Genomic DNA, 11,410 nt, shown 5'->3' on the forward strand with positions numbered 1-11,410 from the left:
GAGCTCCAAAAATGGGTAGAATGTATTGGTTCTGAAAAATTGCAAAATGTCCTGAACTTACGAAAGCAGAAAAGGTTTTTCTCATTGCCACGCGTGAGATCCCGCCTTCGTGTCGACGCCTATCCAACATTATGTAGTGCTGAAGAGATCACTACTGACTTACACCACGACGCCGATGGATCCAGTAAGTACCCATAGAGGTATTTAAAATAATGTATCATATTATTTATTATTAAGTGGCTATTTTATTAACAATTGATGCTCTGTTTGTTGTTCTGCTCAGATAAGTTGGTCTGTTTGGGACAGTTGCTAGTGAAAAGAACAGTGGCAGAAGTCTGAGAATGCAACTCACTGAAACATTTATTACTTTTTAGAAATTGTTTCTCATGAGCACAATTATTGCAAGAGGAGACTGCATGAAGACCATTCCTACAGCAAAGTTAGTTCCAGAGAAACATACAAGAATCGAAAGTGGTAAGTTTACACATCAAAATGTGATATCAATTTATTTAATATGTATGATATACACAAATATCCAGTTACAGACAATTATTTTGATATTGTTTTACTTTTCAAATTTTTCTACAGTTAGAACACAAAAAAGAAATGCCCTCGACAGAATGAACTAAGTATGTGGCGTAGTAGGATGTTTATTTGTTTCTGTCAATTTAGAGCTGTTGTGAGGTTATTTTTTTGTGTTTTATTTCAGATGCACCCATTTACTCCATTCCTCGAGGCCCTAGACGAAAAAGGCGTGTGATTGCCACGAAAAATCTCTGACGTCAATTTGTGCAAGAATTTACTCTGAGTACATGAGATCCAGAAAACAATCCATTAAGAAATAAAATAATTAATAAATAGCACTACCTATTTCATTTCAAATTCCCATTCCAAATGAAAATAATTACATTTTATCACAAAAGGAAAAGGAGAGGCGACTAAGGCTTAAAAAGACTAAAATTGCTACCACCCAAAGCTACTAACTTCCAAGGCAAATAATTCAATTAAAAAAAGAACTGTCGTGTTCTATAAGAGCAGTTTCCATAGAGCAATTTTTACTATGGAACATTTCTGTCTGATGCGTAGCATCTCTCTCTACTTGGTCTGTGGGCTAAATCTTAGGGCGTCCGCACGCACTACCTACATCGAATCTGAATCCTAAGCAGAAGCATATAATATATAAAAATAATTGTAGCTTGATATTTGGATCACATTATGTATATAGAATTATGTTGCTATAATACCTATATTACTCCTCTTTATTTTGATCAGAAAAGGGTCATCATTTATACCCAAAAACAAAGATAAAAGATGCATGTACTCGTACGTTATCTATGAAATTCGTCCTTGAATTAGAAAGGAAGGAAAATCTGTACAGCGCCATCTATGTTTTTGAGAAACGTAGCCCCTAGAAAGTCCCTCATTACTGTGAGATATTGGATAGAGATGTAGTGCGCAAGCTGGATCCAAAGTGGTTGTAGAACTATTTGTTTGGGGTAACTTCATAGACGCACCTATAGATTTCCCAAAGTAGCAGGTAGATTGCTTTGCTTAACTATATAGTTAAGCTATATATGTCTACTAGTGTTGCCGCTCGATAGTGCCCTATCGATAGTTTTCGATCGAACTATCGATAGTTTACCAAAAAACGATAGTATCGATAATTAATCGATAGTATCGATACTATCGATAGTATCGATAGTTAAAAGATGAAAAACTATCGATAGTATCGATACTATCGATAGTATCGATAGTTGAAAAACAAAAAACTATCAATACTATCGATACTATCGCTCTTCGATATTGCGCAAGCTATCGATACTATCGATAGTATCGATACTATCGATAGTTTTGTATGATCGATAGTGACCTTAATTTCGATAGTATTGTAAAAAAAATCCTATCCACTCCACTTAACAGTGTTTTTTTAAGTTTAGAGAATTGCCTACTTCAAAACCAAATATCCACTGCAAAAACACCCACGTAATATAAAATATATTAAATACGAGCTTTAAATGGTGTGAATTGTTCCACACAATGCTACATTCAATACTATCGAAATTAAGGTCACTATCGATCGTACAAAACTATCGATAGTATCGATACTATCGATAGTATCGATAGCTTGCGCAATATCGAAGAGCGATACTATCGATAGTATCGATAGTATTGATAGTTTTTTGTTTTTCAACTATCGATACTATCGATAGTATCGATACTATCGATAGTTTTTTATCTTTTAACTATCGATACTATCGATAGTATCGATACTATCGTTGCTTATCAATAGTATCGTCAAAAAAGAGCTATCGATACTATCGATAGTATCGATACTATCGATAGGCCTATCGATTGGGTAGATGATTTTGGCTGTTTACTATCGATAGTAAAACTATCGATTTTTCGGCAACACTAATGTCTACCTGCTATATATGTATAAAGATCTCTATACTATACGCACCACATCCGTCATCCAATATCTATAAGAATTACTATCGATCGTTATTCTCGGACTCGGATCGGAAATGCACTGGAATTCCATAGTCTCTACTTAGCCCGGTGGGAAATAGACGTGAGTTTATATTCGGTATTCGAATCGGAAAAGAATCGGATGTAGTGCGAAACAGTGAGGTGCCGTTCCCGAGAATGTTCCCAGAGTGGGAATGTTCCCGTTGTAAGAACACAACAAAAACGTCACATCACTGGTGCGCAAACGCTCTTACTGTAGGGAACTTGCGTATGATTCATGGATCTGTCTAACATTTATACACAAAACAGAGATAACCAATATCACCAATCAAATAATAAAGCCTTTGAGCACAGAGTATTATAATCCTGTGAACCTCCCGCCGCCTGTCCGATGCATTCGAATCTGTATATTTTATTCTTGTATATATTAAACTCAAATGACAGAGGTTCCAGGCTACGTTCCCCAAAATAAATATAGATGGCGCTGTACAGATTTAACGTGATTTTACATATTTTCTCATAGTTCAAGTACACAATTATTTAAAAACAAATGTAGCTTGATATTTGAATCAAACCAAGGGACCCGTGGCCTGGAAAGCCCCTCATTGGTGCCGATTCCGGCAGGCACACTTAAATTTAAATTAGCTAAGATTACGGTTTAAATGTCAAAAACTGGATTTGTATTCTGGCGGCACATTTTAGTTGACGCCTAATTTTAAATTTAGGAATGACGTTTCTAAATTACTCAATTTAGTGCAATTTAGGTTTAGGCGACAAAAACTACTACTAACAATAAAATTAAGCAAATACTAACAATAAATGGATCTTGTTATCTTAAATAAACAATAATAAATAAATAAAATAAAAATAAAAAGCTATTCTAGCGAACATTAATTTGACGTTAAACTCTTATTCTAAATTAATTTTATACGGTTTTCTAAACTTGCCGGATAAAATTAAACTTCTTAAAATTAAGTACATGAATCAGTTTTTCGGAACTTTTTGGGCGCTTTTTATGAATTCCGGCCACTGTGATTTCACCTGCAGATCATTCGGAAGACCTTGCCGCTCTCAAAATAGCTTAAATAGCGATAAAGAATCTTCTAAATATACGAATAGAAGGATCAACGAGAAATATTTGTTTTACGTCGTTTACCGTCGAAGACCAGTAAAAGAAAGAAGACGGCGAGGAGGCCCCATCGAAACAAAAGACTCTTAGCTGGTATGATGATGTCTCTGGCATGAGTATCATCTTCAAAGTTAATCCAAACATTTATCTAAGAGGACAATCTAATTGTGTCAATCTTAAACACTACTTTCAACTGGACCGTGTGGTGGATGCTTGAAACAATGCAGTGCCAGTGATATTAACGATTAATGTGTAACATCAACACATACCTAGCTCTGTGTGTGTCAAAACTGTAATGACTCCTACCAGGCGCGCAGTGCAGGCTGCACTGCCTGCTTCTTCTTATCCTTTTGACCTGAAGGACTTAAAATTACTACAAAAGTAATGTACCTATCTATGGAATGGAACTACAGAAGTACACTGAAGGAAGGCCTCCACAGCAAGGTAAATGTTATCAGGTATAAATAACATGGCAGCAACCAAACAGTTTATTGACCAAGTCAAATTACTACGCGCTCTGGGTACTGGATACCTTACTTGTTGGTTTATTCCTTTAGATTATTTCAAAATACTTTATGATGTGAACCAAACAAAATCACCAGTTAGCAGTAACAAAAGGTGGGCTAAAAACTTCTTTTACAAGCTCTTTACTGCTTTATTTCAGTTTCCACGAATATCATGGCATGCTAAATGTACTGGGAATGTGATGGAACCCACATTTTTTGTTTACATCCTTCTGATCATTATATTTGTTTCTGTCCAACCCGTTAGGAAATGTAAGCATGAATTGATGTATGTATGTATTCTAATTAATCCTTTTTTATTTCAGGTGATAAATCTTTGACTTTGACATTTGCAAGTAGTCCTAATAGCCACTGCATCCTGAATTGTAATTATGAGCCACCAATAACAAAAAAGACGTCTGTGACATGAATCCCTAATGTTCTCTCAGGTATGTAAGTACATTAAATATGAATGCAAATCTGTCTACCTATGAGTAACAGCCTCCTTGGTCTAATGGTTCTCTAACCATAGCTCACAATCTGGAGATCCGTGTTTGATACCCGATGGGGACATAGTCAAAATCACTTTGAGGCTGTCAAGGTCCTTTGTATGGATAGGAAACTGCAGGCTTGAATCATCCAATTGTCTAAAGAAGTCTGATGATACTGTGCTTCAGAAGGCACGTCAAGCAGTTATTCCCGGGCTATTTAGCCCAAACACCGTCACTAATCTGCAGTCAAGCAGCATATAGTATGCTTCATACCCCCTCCAGTTGATTTAAGGGATGCCTATGCCCAGCAGTGGGACGTAATAAATAGGCTATTTATGTTTGTTTCTTATTAGAATAATTATCTAAGCATTATACTTGTTTTAGATGGTGACGAATAAAGAAAGAAGAACCCAGGAGTATAAAAAAATACTTACATACATACCTACCATTGTGGTGCTGTACATACATACATAGTCACACCACCATAACAGGATGGACTGAGCCGAGCACTACCAAGAAGACCAACTGCAGCCTCTTGTGATGGACATAATGACCAGACTGGTGACAGATAAGCAACCCATCACAAATATAAATATTTTTTTTCTGTGCAAGTTTTGATGTTATAAATAAAATACAATCAAAAAGTATTTGTAACAAGTATGTTTTATTACTAGTTTAGTAGGGAACAGAAATAAAATAAATAAACAAATTTATTTTGTCTTTCTTCTACATCTGTGAGGTTTATTTGGGAACATTCACCAGTTTTTTCAGTTAAGGCCCTTGTTATCCTCCCATTGTTATGTAATCTGCTCGTTGTCACTCACAACTCCCAAATCTGAAGAGAAAACAAATATTATAAATGCTGTGTACACTTCCATCTCTCTAAAGTTTAATAAATCAAGACAACATGCAGTCAGTTTTTTAAGATAGATACCAGTCCGTTACCTACATACATACATAAACAGCCTATATACATCCCACTGCTGGGCACAGGCCTCCCCTCAATCAACCAGAGGGGGTATGGAGCATACTCCACCATGCTGCTCCAAAAAAGAAAAACACCTCCACCAACCCACATTGGAGTCCGTTACCTAGCCCATTATAATACTGAAGATCCCTTCCTTAGTTACTATTCTTCTTCTATCATGTGAGTTATGAGATGGATTACCAACCTCATCAACCCTAGTGTCTGGGTTATTATTGAGCCGCCAAGGGCCCCTGACATGACTCATGTAACAACTACATACTTACACTAGTAAGTAGTAACCAAGACCAACAGCTTAACATGCCTTCTGAAGCACTGATCATCTTACATTTGGACAATCAGGTGTTCAGCCTGTAATGGCCTAGCAAAACAAGGAATACAAAGTGATTTCTGTGATATTTCTCCACCAGGATTCGAACCCGGGACCTCTGGATTGTGAGCACAACGTTCAACTACAGGACCACGGAGGCCGTTATGTGTTTAGTTACTATGACTGGCATGATAAATGTTTCATACATAAGAGGCAAATTCACAAAGAGAGAGTCTTGACTCCCTTACTAATTACTTAAGTACCTATAATAGTCATTTCATAAGATAAGTAAGCTATGTCAAGGGCCTTTAGTCCGAGACACCCAAATAGTCACAGCAGCAGGTTGATGAGGTTGGTCATTGATCTTACAAACCACATTAGAGAAAAAAACAGGATTAGTTGTTCCTCATATCTGGCCGTCCTAGGCCTGAGCCTAATCAGCCATAAAGGTAATCCACTTAAAACGAGCAACACTCACTTAAAAAATATATTTTTAACTAGGAATATGCTTACATGTTGCCATTGCTCCACGATGCATCAAAATTCTTCCATACTATTGTTTTATAAACATTAAAAGAGTTCATCCTCTTATTGATTTTCTTTATAATTATGTCATCCCACTTAAGGTTTCTGTCAAGTATTGCCTGAAAATAAGTAAAAAATCTGATTAATACAAGTTACTCAGATTAATATGATGTCTACAAGTTCTTCTATGACATATTTTTTCGATCACTCACCTCTTCATCACTAAATTTGTAGTGCAACTGCTCAGGAGGAAATCTAATACAATCACTCCTGTCTTCAAAACTTCGTGCTCACCTCATGCTGGACTTTCTCTACTTGGTAATTTAAGGCTATTTACGTGTACGAATGAGTCTCCCCAATATGCCGGAATCGTGCCCTAAGCTTCTTCGGACATATTATCCGGTCTCCGAAGCACAGTCTGGAGAAGCAGATCATCGTTGGGCAAATGGATGGCAAACGTGCACGAGGAAGGGCGCCTACGAGGTGGTCTGACATCGTGAAGAAGACGGTGGGCGGCAGCATACAGAGGGCGGTGCACGCAGCATATAGCCGTACCAAGTGGGAAACCATAACCTGTGGTCGCGATCCTCAGCAGTGTGGGAACGACGAAGAGGAGTCTTGTTGGTTGAGGACTTTTAATGTGCATTCACAGCGAGTTCCGTCGTTCTGATACAACACAACTTCCACTTTTACTAGTTCCGCCTTGGTCTTCCTCTTCATCGACGTCCTTTTATTTAGTCATTTTTGTGTTTTATTAAGTATTTTTGATTTGAAAACCTAACGATACCTAATCTCAACACATTTTTTTTTAAGTATGATCTTGACGCTGTGTTTTTTATGGTTTAGAATAATGCCAGATGTATGTTTTAAAATTCATAGAAAAATGTTTTATTGCATTTATTTATTGTATTTGCTGCCAAAACACACATAAATTATGATTTTGTATTCCTTCGTACGAAATTATAAGAAAAACATGTATTTTTTTTGTTCGAATGACGATTTCATTCACTCACTTCCATTCATTCTTCTTTACCAATTCTTTACGAAAAAAACGGCACCAGCTGGTTGACCATAGACCTCGTAGCGTTCTATTAAATTTAAGCGTGTCAAAAATCCTGTTAAAATATTTTAAATTTAGACGACCAGATAGCCAGAATTGCACTTTTTGCTAAACTAAAATAAAATTAGGTTTTCTAAGATAAATTTAGATTTAAGTTGGTGTTTGCAGGAATCGGCACCATTGTAGTTACTTAGATACTCCAGTACCCCCGTGTGAGATCGCGTAAAGCTGCGTTTTTTTCTTCAGTCACGGCAAAGATAAACATGCCCATAATGCCAAGTGAGTGATTCGAGCGAAGATAAAGTTTTATTATATTTTAATCATAATAGCCAAGAGATTATCCATAGTAACATGTTATTATTATTATTCAAATTAACGTTTTTTATATTAAGTATCATACTGGCCCCGATTCCTGCAGACACCGCCTAATTTTATTTTAGGTTATATCCGTCATTTTCGTATCCGTCGAAAAGGAAAGGGACGGATGATTCACAGCTCTTAATTTTAGGAAGAATGAGTAAATTAATGTGTCGGGTTATTGACTGACGTAAAATTTTTAGACGGTTGGTTTAGATTTGTGCTTAAAATTGACGTGTGTTCCATAAATTTTATGCTTGTCGATTACCCGTCCCTTTCCTTTTCGGCGGATAAGAAAAGGACAGATATAACTTAAAATAAAATTAGATGGTATTTACAGGAATTAGCACCATTATCCACCAATGTTATTATACAACAATAATTTGCGACTTTTAGCGGATTATAGCTTTAAATAACATCTTTTTGTACGTGACTTATTTTAGATTACACGCAAATGGAAAAACTACCTATTTGGCTGCAGTTTTTTAGACACCGTCAGCAGGATTTGCATGACGACCGCATCGCGCGCGGGGCGAATTATATAGAGGGCTTCGACCAATAAACGCAGTGAATGCTATCTACGTAGAGAGACGTCGAAAGGCTATTGGTCGAAGCCATCGTACCGCGTGCGTGCCGCAAGGGCAGATGATGGAAATCAAATAATATTTCTATCTAAGGCAACGTACCGACACCGCCGCCCCTTACTGAAAAGTCTTATTCCTTATTCCATGTCGCAAGGCTGCTGACTCACCTAATTAGGTATAATAAGTAATCTACCTACTTAATAACCTAGTGGACCTAGATACCGACCCCGCCGGCGGCATCGGTATCGGCCCACTAGGGTCGATAGATTTCTTGAAATATTAATCGTCTCAGAAGGCGCCCTGAGCTGAGGTCCACAACAGGCCTGTTGTGTTTTTTGTACCCCTATTTGTTCGTCCAAGTAGCTAATGCCATCCGAGGCAAACGTAACAATAAGTGACGTCAAAAAATGATAGGTACTTAGACATAATACTTAATAATAACAAGCTAGTAAGTAAACTCGTGACTCTCACCATTAGGTACATCACCCGCCATTACTGGACCAATAGGTACTTGTTCTAAGTATTCTGTTCTAAGGCAGAAAATAAAATCTCACAATAGGCTATTATCCAACTACTTAGTCAAATCAGTTACTTTTTACTTAACGTCAAAACACGATATTACTCTGGAATTTGTATGAAAAACGCCAATTATAATAAGCTTGTTCAGGATTTGGGGATTTGAGGATATAACTGGTGTACAATGAAAATAGTGAAGGGGAGAGGACGGAGCCTTATGGGACTCCGGTATGTATCGGGTGCGGTGATGGGTGCGTCCCATCCACGCGATAGCGAAAGGTTCGATTTGAAAGGGACTTTTCGTATGATGTGCACGAGACGGTCTGGCACTCCCAGAGACTTTATTATTTACTTCCTCTCTACACTACATAATATGTGGAATAGCACACGCGACGCAACTAACACCCCGGACATCGACCAGTTAACACAATTCATCTTCATCATCATCAGCCCATTAACGTCCCCACTGCTGGGGCACGGGCCTTCCCTATGGATGGATAGGGAGATCGGGCCTTAAACTATCACGCGGGCCCAGTGCGGATTGATGGTTATCAACGACTGCTAATGCAGCCGGGACCAACGGCTTAACGTGCCTTCCGAAGCACGGAGGAGCTCGAGATGAAACCTTTATTTTGTGGTCACCCATCCTATGACCGGCCTTTGCGAAAGTTGCTTAACTTCAACAATCGCAGACCGAGAGCGTTTACCGCTGCGCCACCAAGCTCCTCCAATTCATTTTACGGTAACGTTATTCTAAATACCAGGAAACATCGTTTTCATTGAACTGTCTAATTATCTACCTACCTACTATAGTATATACAGCTATGAAGGTACGACAAGCTTAACCTATTTATGTATACTTACTTATCATTATGTTTACACTACTTATCTTTCCAAACTGTAAACACGAGGAATGCCCGCTAAGCATTGATTTTAATGATCTATTCGGACCAAGGTATAAAATAAGGACTTAAAATGCTTACTTCACACGCGACGCGACAATAACGCGGATGTCGACCAATAGACGCGGCGTATGTGCTTTCGATAAATGTCTGAACGTGTTAACTTCACGTCTAGAATGTGCAATGATGACGCGTTACTAATCTCACGGCGGCAACGTGACCCAAACCAAAATGGCCGAAACCAGCGCGCGTCGTTTTTATTGAAATGTCTATTTATAGAAGAAATTCAGTCTGTATTTGTCAGCAAGACCCACCTCATACGATGCAAGCAACACATAGTAGCCACTGCCGAAACTATCTTCAGACTTTTAGAGCTACTGTATAAGTATTCCGCGAGACTTAGACAAACTAAGTAATTGCAAACTGACCAATAAATCGTTTTGGTTCGAGAACTTATAGAAACTTACTAATTTTATAAACGCCCACTCGACTTGTAAACATTGCGCATGACAAATAAGTACATTTCCGGGGTCAGGACAAAAATAGATGTCAGCTAATTAGTCCATCATTAGCTGAGAGCAGCAGCAGCTAATTAGTCTATCGACAAGCGACATGGCTACTCCTCTCAAGAAATAGGTTCACAAGATTAGAAGTTACAAAGACTCTCACGATACCGCTAAGTATTCCAAGAAAGTGAGTAAATCACGACAATAATACATACATATTCTGTATTTATAGGACGCGATATTATAATAAAATATAAATATAGCCTGTAGTGGCGCGGCGCAGCACCAACCAAAACTAATAACTTAATGGCGCCCAATTTGGGGCCAGTGCATACCAGACTTTTTCACTTAACTTTTCCAGGTTATCCATCAACTGAGCACCACATTAACTGTAGGTAACACCTATTATAAAAGCCACAATACGCTAAGTCACACGCGTAATACGCGAAGCCACAATTCGTTAAGTATGATAGAAATCTCTTTTTAACTATTAGCACACCCTGGACACTACGTGCAAAACACCTCGTTTTATATAGACACTACACATTGACGTTATCGTGCACGCGCATCTGTGTGTGTGTGAAGTCTGACGCCCATACGATTGAAGAATAAAGTAACACCGAGGACGGGTGAGGTAAACCTAGCTTAGCCGCTGGTGGGGAGCAGAGTTGCCGTTCTATAGATGGTAGTATTATTGCTTATTCTATGCTTCTTCTTCTATCGTGTGGATTGTGAAGTGGATTACCAACCCCATCAACCCTGGTGTCAAGTTTTTACTGAGGCGCCATAGGCCCCTGACATGACTCATGTAACGACTACTAACTTACATTAGTAAGTAATAACCGGGATCAACGGTATGTTATTAGTATGTGATGAGCAACTTTCGTCTCCTAGTATCCTAGAACTGGGAATACCGTTTACTTTTGGTATTGGAATTATGTGGTCCTGTCTAACCCAATGCGAAATAGCTTCATAGCTATTTAAAAGATCGACTAACTTAAGTACTTAAGTAAATGGTCAAAGGATGAAGGATCTAGGAAAAAATATGTAACACATTTAACTTTATTAAAATT

The 11,410-nt window shown here is 38.0% G+C and overlaps 2 long non-coding RNA genes across 4 annotated transcripts; one reads left to right on the plus strand and one right to left on the minus strand.

Annotated features, from left to right (window-relative positions):
• The first annotated feature begins 3,111 nt into the window (after positions 1 to 3,111).
• Positions 3,112 to 5,166, plus strand: LOC126380182 (uncharacterized). Its single transcript, XR_007568442.1, has 3 exons — positions 3,112 to 4,042; positions 4,428 to 4,550; positions 4,977 to 5,166. It is a non-coding gene; the product is annotated as an uncharacterized LOC126380182 (long non-coding RNA).
• A 71-nt stretch (positions 5,167 to 5,237) lies between these two features.
• On the minus strand, positions 5,238 to 9,931 carry LOC126380177 (uncharacterized). Of its 3 annotated transcripts, none has more exons than XR_007568436.1 (3): positions 9,913 to 9,931; positions 6,401 to 6,531; positions 5,238 to 5,427 (listed from the first exon to the last, which is right to left on the minus strand). It is a non-coding gene; the product is annotated as an uncharacterized LOC126380177 (long non-coding RNA). The 3 variants fall into 3 exon arrangements; XR_007568435.1 differs by lacking the exon at positions 9,913 to 9,931 and adding an exon at positions 9,794 to 9,811; XR_007568434.1 differs by lacking the exon at positions 9,913 to 9,931 and adding an exon at positions 6,625 to 7,226.
• Positions 9,932 to 11,410: the final 1,479 nt, after the last annotated feature.

This window comes from Pectinophora gossypiella, chromosome Z (genome assembly GCF_024362695.1).
Source record: "Pectinophora gossypiella chromosome Z, ilPecGoss1.1, whole genome shotgun sequence".
Taxonomy (NCBI): domain Eukaryota; kingdom Metazoa; phylum Arthropoda; class Insecta; order Lepidoptera; family Gelechiidae; genus Pectinophora; species Pectinophora gossypiella.